General features: G+C 36.9%; 1 protein-coding gene across 2 annotated transcripts in view; it reads left to right on the top strand.

Annotated features, from left to right (window-relative positions):
* The window catches only part of FIG4 (FIG4 phosphoinositide 5-phosphatase), a 330,801-nt gene that overhangs the window by 300,602 nt on the left and 16,993 nt on the right, over nt 1–13,206 (top strand). The gene's annotated exons all lie outside the window — the stretch shown is intronic.

Below are 13,206 nucleotides of genomic sequence, written 5' to 3'. Positions count from 1 at the left end.
TATGTGTTCAGCAAGTCGTGTTTTTAGCGGTCGACTTGTTCTACCCACATAAAAAAGATGGCACGAACACTCTAATAAATACACAATATTTTTGGAGTGACAGGTAATAAATTTGTTAATTTTATAAGTTTTTCCTTTCACATTAAAATCTGTTATCTTTTTACTTGTTCCTTTTACTGTTTTACACATCAAGCAATCTCCGCATCTATGGAACCCCTTGGTGCGGATACTTTGTCTTGGGGCCTCCTCTATAGTACTTTTTACCAAGTGGTTTTTTAGTGATGCGGATTTCCTATAAATAAAAACTGGTTTATCTGGTAAAACATTTCCTAAAATCGGGTCTTGCTTTATCATATGCCAATTATTTTTAAAAACATTTTCTATTTTAAAATGGAGGCTATTATATTGGGTGATAAATGCCTATTGATATTTATCATCTTTCTCTTTTTTTGTTTTTTCCTTTAGTAGGTCCGTTCTTTCTATATTATCGATTCTTGTTTTTGCTACATTGAGTGTATCAGTAGTGTAACCTTTAGATGTTAGTCTTTCTGTTATTTCTTCTATTTGTTGATTGCAGATTTCTTGGTTTGAACAGTTACGTTTGGCTCGTGTAAACTGGCTGAAAGGGATACTTTTTAGCCAGTTAGAGTGGTGTTGACTAGTTACTTCGATATAGCCATTAGAGTCTGTGGGTTTTCGATACATTTTGGTGTTCAGTTTCCCATTCTCAATATATATAGTTAAATCAAGGAATGAAATTTCCTTTATACTATTTATAAAAACCAGGTTAATAGACATATCATTCATATTAAGAGTGTTACAAAAAATAGAAAGCTTTTCCTGACCGTCTCTCCAGATAAATAAAATGTCATCAATAAAACGCCGCCATAGTACCAGACCCGCCCCCAGTTGGCCATTATGCCAAACTGCCGATAGTTCCCAGTAGGACATAAATAAGTTGGCGTAACTGGGAGCGAATCTGGTACCCATGGCGGTTCCCACACACTGCAGGTAGAAGCATCCATTATGATAAAAGTAATTATTAGAAAGGATAAAATCAATGCTTTTTAAAATAAAATCCTTTAAATCTGTATTAAGTGATGATAAATTTAAAAAATATGAGACTGCTTGTAGACCTATATCCTTCTTTATTATGGTATACAGAGTACTCACATCTGCGCTGCACAGGATGTCTCCATCCTTCCATTCATAATTTTCAAGGGTTCTTAATAGGTCTCCAGTATCTTTCAAATATGCATTGGTCTTTAAAACAAGTGGCTGTAAATAGAAATCGACCAATGCGGACAGATTACTGGTAAGGCTGTTACAGCCAGAGACAATTGGTCTCCCAGGGGGATTTTTTTCATCCTTATGGATTTTTGGGAGAATATATAGCGATGGCACTGAGGGTTCTTTTATATTTAAAAAGTCAAATTCTTTTTAGAAATAGTGCCTTTTGAAAGTGCATCTGTGGTAAGTAAACCATTAGTAATGCGTGCAGTGGGATCACTTTTCAATTTCTTATAGGTATCCCCTGACGTTAATTGTTTGTCAATTTCCTTTAGGTATAGCTCTTTTTTCATAACTACCACACTCCCACCCTTATCGGTGGGTTTGATTATTATAGATTTATCTTCTTTTAAAGTTTTTAGAGTCTCATATTCTTTTTTTGTTAAATTACATTGTTTTCCGAATTTATTTCCTTTTTTATCTAAAATTTTATTGATTTCGTCACATACTACTTGATTAAAGCATTCTAAAAAACTCCCTCTGCAGTGTGTGGGATAAAAAGTGGATGGTGGTTTAAAAGGTGTGGACAATGTGATTGGTTCAACAATTTCCCCTGAGTCTTTAGACTCAAAAAAACGTTTAATAGTCAATTTGCGAATAAATTTTTGAATGTCTATAAACAAATTAAAACTATTCGGTTTGCAGGTGGGGGCAAATTTTAGTCCCTTTTGTAATATACGGATCTCTACTTCAGTTAGGTCACGATCAGTTAAGTTAAAAACTCTTCCTGTATTAATATCTTTAATGTTATTAATAGAGTTAGTGGGAATATTTTTAGTCTTTCGAACTCTTTTTATTCCCGCTCTTTTTCCTCTTTTAGTTCTTATTTTATTTTTTATTTTAGTAGGCAAAGATTCTTGTTGGTCCACTATCTCCTCCGGTAATTCTGGTGGCCCTGGTCTAAAAAAGGAGACAGTTCTCTTTCTCTGTGTCTAGGGTTGGGATCTAAATGAGAGAAACAGTTAGATAATCTTAGTTTATGTGTCTCAGTATCTCTAAATTGTGGTCTAAAAGGACGTCTCGGAGTATGCCACTTTTGTGGGTTGTTTGTACCTCTATATTGGTTTGACCAATTATGTCTATTTGGCTGTCCATAATGTCTAGGTGTATCTACATTGTAGACAGGCATTTGCATTCTCTCTTCTAAGGGTACATTAAATCTTTTCTGCCTCCATATTGGGGCTTTCTTTTGTGGGGTGTATGGTTTTTTATTTTCATTTAGAGGACGTTTAGGTGTTTTAGAGATTAGTGGTATATTAATCTCTTTTTCGGGTATTGAGTCCCTGAGGAATTTTTTACCTTTCCTCTCTCTCAATTCCCTAGTACTTTTTCCAATTTTATCAAGGAGTGCTTCCTCATACATTGAGAAATCCTCCAGTTCTTTAAAGGGTTTTACAGATTCCTGTAGAACAACTATTTTCTCATTTAGTTGTTTCAAGGAGTGTGTTCTATCATTGATTATTAGATCAATCAGTGCAAGAGAACATTTGGTAAGTATAGAATCCCACTCTTTTGTGAAGGACTCATCTGTGGAGAGGAATGATGGAGGTTTGGTGATTTTAAGCCCCTTTGGAATTATTTTTGATGTTAAATAGTGTTCGAGGGTAACCACCTCCCACCATAATTTATTTTCTCTTAGCATTACTGATTCCAGTTTGAAGAAGACTGATCCCAGATTCTCATCGCTGATATCAATATTAGCATCCTGTGATGAGAATGTATTTTTTACTAGTTGATTGCGTATATCTCTAAAAGCAAACATGATGGCAGCACTCAACACACAGTTTAAGAATAAACAAAACGTGATACAGAAGGGTTAACTGTGGTGTGTGCGCACACAGTGCTCTCAAGCAGCCTATTACAATCCAAGGTGTTATTCTTACGACACCTTAAAAGCAGAAGGACAGTACAGTAAATGAATTGATACCGGCGCTTTAGAGAGGTCGTTTCTTAGAGATTAGGATTCCAATATATGTCCAGTACCAGAAGTAGGCTTAGATGTGGCAATTACGGATGTAATAATCCTCCATATATGGAATGAAGCAGAAACAAGATATAGTGCATAACGTTTAAAACAACAAATTTAATAAGGGTAATGCACTCACAATTGATGGGGGTTAAAAAGGCACATAGTACAAGGTCCTGGGGTACAGCAGGCGGTAGGCGGTCAGTCTCAAAGGCTAATCAGTTCCGGATACTGAAATAGCCTGAATACGTCCGTCCACACAAGTCCCGATGTCCAGCACAGGTCCACAGGTCCAAAGGTAAAGTCAAATGGCAAGGCACGCTAAACGCGTTTCAGATCCTTATCGATCCTTCATCAGTAGCGTGCTCTTGCCTTGCCATTTAGCGTTTAAATAATGCTGGAGATTCGCCGTCCGGGTGGCGCTTCCGCCTTTGCCCGGAAACAAGATGGCCGTGCGTTCCAAGCGCCGGCTATTATGCGTTCCAGATGTACGAAATCAATCCCGGAAATAAAATGGCCGTGCGTTTCACAGCACGGTCATTAACAATCTCACGTCCATCGATATAAATAACAATCTATCAAGCTGAGAAACATATCACCGCTATAGTCAATATCCTTCTAACAACACAGGTCATCATTATATCTATAAAGTGCATAAGTGCGTGGATCTTATTAGTATTAATAGCGTGTCTATCAATCATATTCCATAAGGATCTTCATTTTAAAAGGACATCTGGATATTGCATATAAAAACAGGATAATTCAGAAGTAAAAATAATTACATAAAAATACATATTTCATAAAGAGAGAGACGGTCAGGGATAAAAAAATGATATTTAAGTTAAAAAATGTTTCAATTCGAAATCGCCATTTAAGCCACCAGGAACGAGAGTATTTAATTTATGGATCCATCTCATTTCATTTTGCGCGAGGCGCTTATCAATATCCCTTGTTCGCCATTTTGGTATAATCAATTGGATTCCCCAGAAATTGATTAAGGAACATTCTTTAGATTGGTGGGTCTTATGAAAGTGATCTGAGAGTGTATGGGTGAGTAAGCCTTTGCGTATATTATATATGTGTTCAGCAAGTCGTGTTTTTAGCGGTCGACTTGTTCTACCCACATAAAAAAGATGGCACGAACACTCTAATAAATACACAATATTTTTGGAGTGACAGGTAATAAATTCGTTAATTTTATAAGTTTTTCCTTTCACATTAAAATCTGTTATCTTTTTACTTGTTCCTTTTACTGTTTTACACATCAAGCAATCTCCGCATCTATGGAACCCCTTGGTGCGGATACTTTGTCTTGGGGCCTCCTCTATAGTACTTTTTACCAAGTGGTTTTTTAGTGATGCGGATTTCCTATAAATAAAAACTGGTTTATCTGGTAAAACATTTCCTAAAATCGGGTCTTGCTTTATCATATGCAAATTATTTTTAAAAACATTTTCTATTTTAAAATGGAGGCTATTATATTGGGTGATAAATGCCCATTGATATTTATCATCTTTCTCTTTTTTTGGTTTTTCCTTTAGTAGGTCCGTTCTTTCTATATTATCGATTCTTGTTTTTGCTACATTGAGTGTATCAGTAGTGTAACCTTTAGATGTTAGTCTTTCTGTTATTTCTTCTATTTATTGATTGCAGATTTCTTGGTTTGAACAGTTACGTTTGGCTCGTGTAAACTGGCTGAAAGGGATACTTTTTAGCCAGTTAGAGTGGTGTTGACTAGTTACTTCGATATAGCCATTAGAGTCTGTGGGTTTTCGATACATTTTGGTGTTCAGTTTCCCATTCTCAATATATATAGTTAAATCAAGGAATGAAATTTCCTTTATACTATTTATAAAAACCAGGTTAATAGACATATCATTCATATTAAGAGTGTTACAAAAAATATAAAGCTTTTCCTGACCGTCTCTCCAGATAAATAAAATGTCATCAATAAAACGCCGCCATAGTACCAGACCCGCCCCCAGTTGGCCATTATGCCAAACTGCCGATAGTTCCCAGTAGGACATAAATAAGTTGGCGTAACTGGGAGCGAATCTGGTACCCATGGCGGTTCCCACACACTGCAGGTAGAAGCATCCATTATGATAAAAGTAATTATTAGAAAGGATAAAATCAATGCTTTTTAAAATAAAATCCTTTAAATCTGTATTAAGTGATGATAAATTTAAAAAATATGAGACTGCTTGTAGACCTATATCCTTCTTTATTATGGTATACAGAGTACTCACATCTGCGCTGCACAGGATGTCTCCATCCTTCCATTCATAATTTTCAAGGGTTCTTAATAGGTCTCCAGTATCTTTCAAATATGCATTGGTCTTTAAAACAAGTGGCTGTAAATAGAAATCGACCAATGCGGACAGATTACTGGTAAGGCTGTTACAGCCAGAGACAATTGGTCTCCCAGGGGGATTTTTTTCATCCTTATGGATTTTTGGGAGAATATATAGCGATGGCACTGAGGGTTCTTTTATATTTAAAAAGTCAAATTCTTTTTTAAAAATAGTGCCTTTTGAAAGTGCATCTGTGGTAAGTTCTAGTAAACCATTAGTAATGCGTGCAGTGGGATCACTTTTCAATTTCTTATAGGTATCCCCTGACGTTAATTGTTTGTCAATTTCCTTTAGGTATAGTTTTTTTTTCATAACTACCACACTCCCACCCTTATCGGCGGGTTTAATTATTATAGATTTATCTTCTTTTAAAGTTTTTAGAGTCTCATATTCTTTTTTTGTTAAATTACATTGTTTTCCGAATTTATTTCCTTTTTTATCTAAAATTTTATTGATTTCGTCACATACTACTTGATTAAAGCATTCTAAAAAACTCCCTCTGCAGTGTGTGGGATAAAAAGTGGATGGTGGTTTAAAAGGTGTGGACAATGTGATTGGTTCAACAATTTCCCCTGAGTCTTTAGACTCAAAAAAACGTTTAATAGTCAATTTGCGAATAAATTTTTGAATGTCTATAAACAAATTAAAACTATTCGGTTTGCAGGTGGGGGCAAATTTTAGTCCCTTTTGTAATATACGGATCTCTACTTCAGTTAGGTCACGATCAGTTAAGTTAAAAACTCTTCCTGTATTAATATCTTTAATGTTATTAATAGAGTTAGTGGGAGTTAGTGGGAATATTTTTAGACTTGTGTGGACGGACGTATTCAGGCTATTTCAGTATCCGGAACTGATTAGCCTTTGAGACTGACCGCCTACCGCCTGCTGTACCCCAGGACCTTGTACTATGTGCCTTTTTAACCCCCATCAATTGTGAGTGCATTACCCTTATTAAATTTGTTGTTTTAAACGTTATGCACTATATCTTGTTTCTGCTTTATTCCATATATGGAGGATTATTACATCCGTAATTGCCACATCTAAGCCTACTTCTGGTACTGGACATATATTGGAATCCTAATCTCTAAGAAACGACCTCTCTAAAGCGCCGGTATCAATTCATTATTATAATATTGTTTAGCGCTCTTTATCAAATTCTCTAAAAACTTATCTAACTAAAAGAGCTGATTTTCAATATATATATATATATATATATATATATATATATATATATATATATATATATGGCAGACAATGGACAAAGTGCGCCCTCCTAGAATGCATCCACCACCAATAGAACAAAGGGTGAAAATGTGGTCACAATACAACAGATTTAATATATAAAACAGATAAAATATAGCAATAAAACAATTTTTTCATCTGTGTGGAGTCATGGATTCTATAACGGTCAACATGCACAAAACCCAACGCGTTTCGTCGTTAAAACGACTTCCTCAGGGGTAACCGTCTAGGTGGTGGAAATAGGCATTATTATTAGCACTTACTGAAGACTGAGTAATTGCATAGACCTAAATGGTCAGTACTAGAGATTCTTTTAAAGTAACATACTCACAGGCAACTTAATGTATTTCAGTCAAAGTGTAATATAGCTTTCGTTTGAAAAAGAGGGAGTGGATCCTTAGTAGATCTCAATCCTGATGCCTGTCAGCATCTAAAACATGAACTAAAAGATATATACAGTATGTCAGGGAGGGAGCAAGATAGGACAGAGGAAAAATAACAATAATATAAATGGAATGGGAACATACCAATTTCCATACCAAATGAAGGATGAAAGATGGAATAGTGTCCTGAAGAAATTCAGGATTACTTCTAAATGTGGTACAAACGGACCTACAATATTAATGGATCACGTAAACCATAAGCATGAACCCAACAGCAATAATGGAATATCAAATACCATAGTGGGATCTTAGTAAATATCGGACATTAGTGTGGATCCAAGTAAAGATCTGGAAGTTAAATCCAGATTCGATAGCAAATTAAATTACCGGGAATAGACATTTCCAACTAAGTAAACAAGCATGAATTATTATTAGTATTAGGGGCAAATGTTAAAAAACAAGCACTCGTCAATATATATCAAATATGCAAGCATAAATTATTGTTATTATTAGGGGCAAACGTTCCCCAATGACAATTGGTGTGTGTCATACACTAACCTCACATTCACAACAATATGCTCAGGGCAGGGAGCAACAAAACAAAATGGATATATTCCAATGTATATGGTATACCCAATTGGAATAAATACAACACATAATGGACACATGTATCCAATGCATAACCCAGAGGGAAACAAAATAATACAAGCCATAGTACTTTGAAGAGAAAACCAGTTCCTACATACCTCAATAATATTGCTAAGTAGCCAGATCAGGGACCAGACTCCAGGTGATTTAACAGGAGCACCCAGCCGGTTATATATAGTAAATGGCAGGTGACGTCACTTCCTGTACGGAAGTGTGCCTTAGAATGCGAAATAAGGCACATTAGGGGCAAAATAATGTACCCCACAATATAGGATGAATCAGTATCGCATTACAGAAATAAGCTCTATCAATGCGGAGAAGTAAAAACCTTTAGAAGTCCGTGGCGCACGGGTGGGATCCCGCGTGCGTTCCAAATTGCGTTCCACAGTCACTTCCGTGACATAACTTCCGCTCAGCGGAATCATAGCGTGTAGTCAATGCTGACGTGACGCCACATCCGATAGGGCGTGCAAGCCGGTATATGCGTTCCAGTATTACGGCTATGCATATCCGGCTTGCGTTCCAATGGTGTTAACGTCGTTACTGTGACGTCGTCACCACTGACAATCGTAGACACAGAATGAGGGCTAAGGTGAATTATACCAATAGTCACTGCTTGTCACTCATTGGTGGAACATAATTCCATCGGATACTAGGATAACGGCAATAGGAGCTGGATGTTTTCTCTCCAATTACATATAATACATTTTACCATTTGGGCATAGTACAAAAAATTCAAAGACAGTTATGAGTACCAAATATGACCACTAGGTCCAAAAAAATATATGCAACATCGATGTTAATGATATCGCTATTTACAGTTAAATGGTAGACTATAATATAAGGACATTAGGATAATGCAGCAATCATTATGCAACAGGTCTACATTTACAAGGAGTGCAGCAATATATAGCAAATATGCTTACATCCACAACGGTTTATAAAATACATAGTGAATAACACCCATTAGTTAATACAACAGATCTGGGCTACTGATTGGTACAACAATATATAATATACATTCATAGTAATTAACGTGATACATAGTTATAATAGCCAATTGGTTAATATGATCAAACAATGATCACTAAGACTGTGTATATTCACCGGAAACAGAGATATAGTATAACCTATAGTAGTAAACATAAGGAGTGTAACCTATAGTAGTAGACATAAGGAGAAGTTTTTATAGTAAGTATGTTTTTTATAATATAGATATCTAAGAGTCTCATATAGCCCAGACGTCAAGTGTAACATATAAAAGTGACACTTGCCTTGAAGTGAAAATGTGAAAGTGAGTATAATATTATAGGTTTAAGACACTAAGCCGATTAATTATGAGTGATAAGTTCCTAGACATTCAAGTAGATACAGGACTTGACATTCAAGTGAATAAAGGAGACAAAAAAGTGCTGTGTCAAAAAAAAGGAAGAAGAAGAACAGTTTTATGGGTTTAGTCACCCAACCATAAGCGCCCAAGGGTTTACAACTGTATGATTATCAATAGTGAATGGGGTATAGATTAAATTAGCCCAGAAATGAAACTATGTCTACGTTCTCATTCAGACCATGTGGATGAAGAGAATTCAGTGAGTAAATCCAGAATGTCTCTTTTTTGGACAAAGTTAAATCTCTGTCCCCACCTCTAGGGTTTTCTGGAATTTGCTCTTATACAGTAAATGCAAAATTATGGATATTGACATTTGAATTGTGACACTCAAGAAAGTGTCTGGGTAGACTATGGGTGAGTATTTTATTTTTAATATTGCGGATATGCTCCTGAATCCTTATTTTAAGTTGACGTTTGGTCTTGCCGATATATGTCTTGCCGCAATTGCAGGTAATTTTGTAGATTACATAAATCGAATTGCAAGTTGTGGCTGAGTTAGCAGAATAATCTCTACCGTCAATTGTGCATTTAAAAGTTTTCTTCTCCACAAACTTGCAACAAATGCACTTGTTACACGGGTTGCATCTTTTTACCTTCTCCAGAAAGTTTCCACTCACACCCTTAGATGAAGGGGTCTTTAATTTGCTTGGGGCGATGATACTTTTAAAATTATTGGCCCTTCTGAAGACTAGATCTGGTTTAGGGGGAAGGTGCGGGCCCAATATTTGGTCTTTGAGTAGTATATCCCAATGTTTGGTAAGGATCTTTTTGATCGTATTTCCATCCTTAGTATACTGGGTGATGAAAGGTCTTTTCATTTTAGCTGTTGTTTCACCTGGGATCGCAGCTTTTTTAACAAGGGTCTCCTCCCTACTCCTTGTTCCCGCTCGTTGACGTGCCGCCTCGGTTTTCGATGGGTCATAACCCTTTTCCAGGAAACGTTTCGAAAGCATGAGTGATTGTTCATCATAGTCCTCATACTCGCTACAATTCCGTCTGGTCCGGTTAAACTGTGCAAACGGGACATCATTCTTCCATCGTGGATGGTGGCAGCTGCTGTAAGGTATAAAACTATTGGTATCAACCTTCTTGACGAAGGTTTTAGTGCCGACAGTTTCATTAACGTTCCCAATAAGTTCTAAATCCAAGAACTCGATGTTCCTATTATTGGTCTGGTGGGTAAATTTTAAGTTGAAGTCATTATGTTGTAAATGACTCATGAAGCTCTCAATGCTGGCAGTATCCCCACACCAAATGAAAATGAGATCATCAATGTATCTTTGATACAATTTAATATGGTGTTTAAACTCTGATTCGTAGATGACCTGATTTTCCCATACCCCCTTTAGGAGGTTCGCGTATGAGGGGGCAAACTTCGTCCCCATAGCCGTCCCGTTTGTTTGCAAGTGGTATTTACCCTCAAACTCGAAATAATTGTGGGTAAGGATATACCTGATACTGTCCAGTACGAAATTTATTTCATCCGGTGTGTGGTCAGTGTATTTGGACATAATGATAGATACTGCTTCGATTCCCTTATTGTGGGGGATCGAGGAGTACAGTGCCTGTACATCAACTGTCAGCTAAATGTAGTTTTCTTCCCATGTAAAATCGACAAGTTGGTTCAGAAGTGAAGTAGAGTCTTTGAGGTGGGATTTGTTCTTTAACACATAAGGTTGAAGCAACAGGTCCACAAAGTGGGAGAGATTGCTGCTCAAAGACTGAATCCCCGCCACTATAGGACGTCCGGGTGGAGCTTTATTATTCTTATGGATTTTCGGTATATGATAAAATATCGGGACCAAAGGATGCTTTATAAATAGGTATTCGAACTCTTTACTATTGATCAGCAGTTTGGTTTTGGCATCCATTAGTAAGTTGTACAAGTCCTCCTGAAATTTCTCTGTTGGATTATCCGGTAATTCCATATAAGTAACTCCATCGTATAAAAGTTTAGTTGCTTCTTGGAGGTATGCCACCCTAGACTGAATAACTACAGCACCTCCCTTGTCGGCATTCCTTATGACTAGGCTGTCGTCTTTTTTTAAAGTCTGTAACGCCTTTTTTTCTTGAATGTTTAAGTTGCCACGGAATTTGGTGTCAACTGATTTCATTTTTTTGAAGTCATCGTTGACCAGGCTATAAAAAATATCGACATTACTGCCCTTTGATTCAATGGGGTAGAATTTAGAGGGATTGGATACCCTAGGTTTATTCGTCTCGTTTAATTCAATGGACGGGTTTTTCAAGAAGTGTCTCTGTAGCGTTAAATTTCTCACATACTTGTTTAAGTCAATAAATAGATTGAATTTGTCCGTTCGATTGTCAGGAGCAAATTTCAATCCTTTATTTAGTAATGCGATCTTGGTTGGGGAAAGGTCCGTCTCAGAGAGGTTAACAACCCCTGTTTCTGATTTCCTTGGAGATGTGGGGCTTTTCTTTTTGGGCTTTTTTCTGCCGCCTCTACATCCTCTTCTCCGCCATTGAAACCCCGTTTTATCCCTTGTGGAGAAACTAATCGATCGTACAGAATATCCTCCTTCTGTAAATAGGAATTCTTCCTTTCGCCTAAAAAATGGAGGCTAGTGGAGGGTCTTTCTGGGGAGGGTGTTCTAAATCTCCTCACTCTTTCTCTATAAGATGGTGGCCTCCTTTTCTGGTTGCGATTTTGTTCGTATTCAGGATGGAATCTGTCACGATATGAATTAATTCTATCACGGGGGTAGTTATTACGATACTGTTTCCTCGGGGAGCGATAGGTTCTCTCATGGGTATATACGGGTTGTTGCCATCTTTGATGGTCTTGTATCTTGCCGTATCATATTGTCGCTGGTATTTTCTGGGGGGTCTGTCTTGATGTTGGTATCTATTACCATAACTTCTATGGTTGTCTAATTCAGTCCTCCCGTTGTTAGACCAGTTATGGATTTGACCATTGACATAGTCATTCCTATCTCGTATAAATTTCTTTTGCTTTCTCAGGATTATCTCATTCTCCACTTTATCTAATTTTTGTTGGAGGTCTACCAGATCTCTTTTAAATTCCTCACTATCTGAGTACTTTTCGACTACTTTTTCAATCTTATTGATCTCTGTGTCGATTATGGACAGTTCTTTTTTCCTTTCATTTATGAGGAGTGTCATCAATTTATTAGAGCACTCTTCTAGTGTCCCATTCCATAAGGTCAAGAAATGTTCATCACCCATCCCAAATGTAGGTGTTTTACTTATCCTTAGACCTCTCGGTACACGCTTGACTTCCAAATATTTCTCCAATGTGGTGACATCGTACCAACTTTTTAATTCTTTGGTAGCGAGTTTTTCCACATTGTTTAAATGACTAAAATAGTCTTCATCCTCTGACATGAACACTTGCTCGTCCTCCAAAAACATGTTCTTGGCTCTTGACGTTCTCTTTGATCTATCATTAAATAACGGCATATTGCCCTTAAGAAGCAGCAAATCACGGGGTAGCTAACAGAAAGATGGGACAAATGGAGAGAATACCCTTTCAATGCGCTACAAGAAATGTATGGGCAGCAACTAAGTGGGTCCCCCCTGTTAGTGGGGGAAAAAAGGGAAGAAATGGCAGACAATAGACAAAGTGCGCCCTCCTAGAATGCATCCACCACCAATAGAACAAATGGTGACAATGTGGTCACAATACAACAGATTTAATATATAAAACAGATAAAATATAGCAATAAAACAATTTTTTCATCTGTGTGGAGTCATGGATTTAATAACGGTCAACATGCACAAAACCCAACGCGTTTCGTCGTTAAAACGACTTCCTCAGGGGTAACCGTCTAGGTGGTGGAAATAGGCATTATTATTAGCACTTACTGAAGACTGAGTAATTGCATAGCCCTAAATGGTCAGTTCTAGAGATTCTTTTAAAGATACATACTCACAGGCAACTTAATGTATTTC

Source organism: Crinia signifera, chromosome 3, assembly GCF_055691185.1.
Source record: "Crinia signifera chromosome 3, ASM5569118v1, whole genome shotgun sequence".
NCBI lineage: Eukaryota > Metazoa > Chordata > Amphibia > Anura > Myobatrachidae > Crinia > Crinia signifera.
This window is presented reverse-complemented; position numbering and strand designations above follow the sequence as displayed.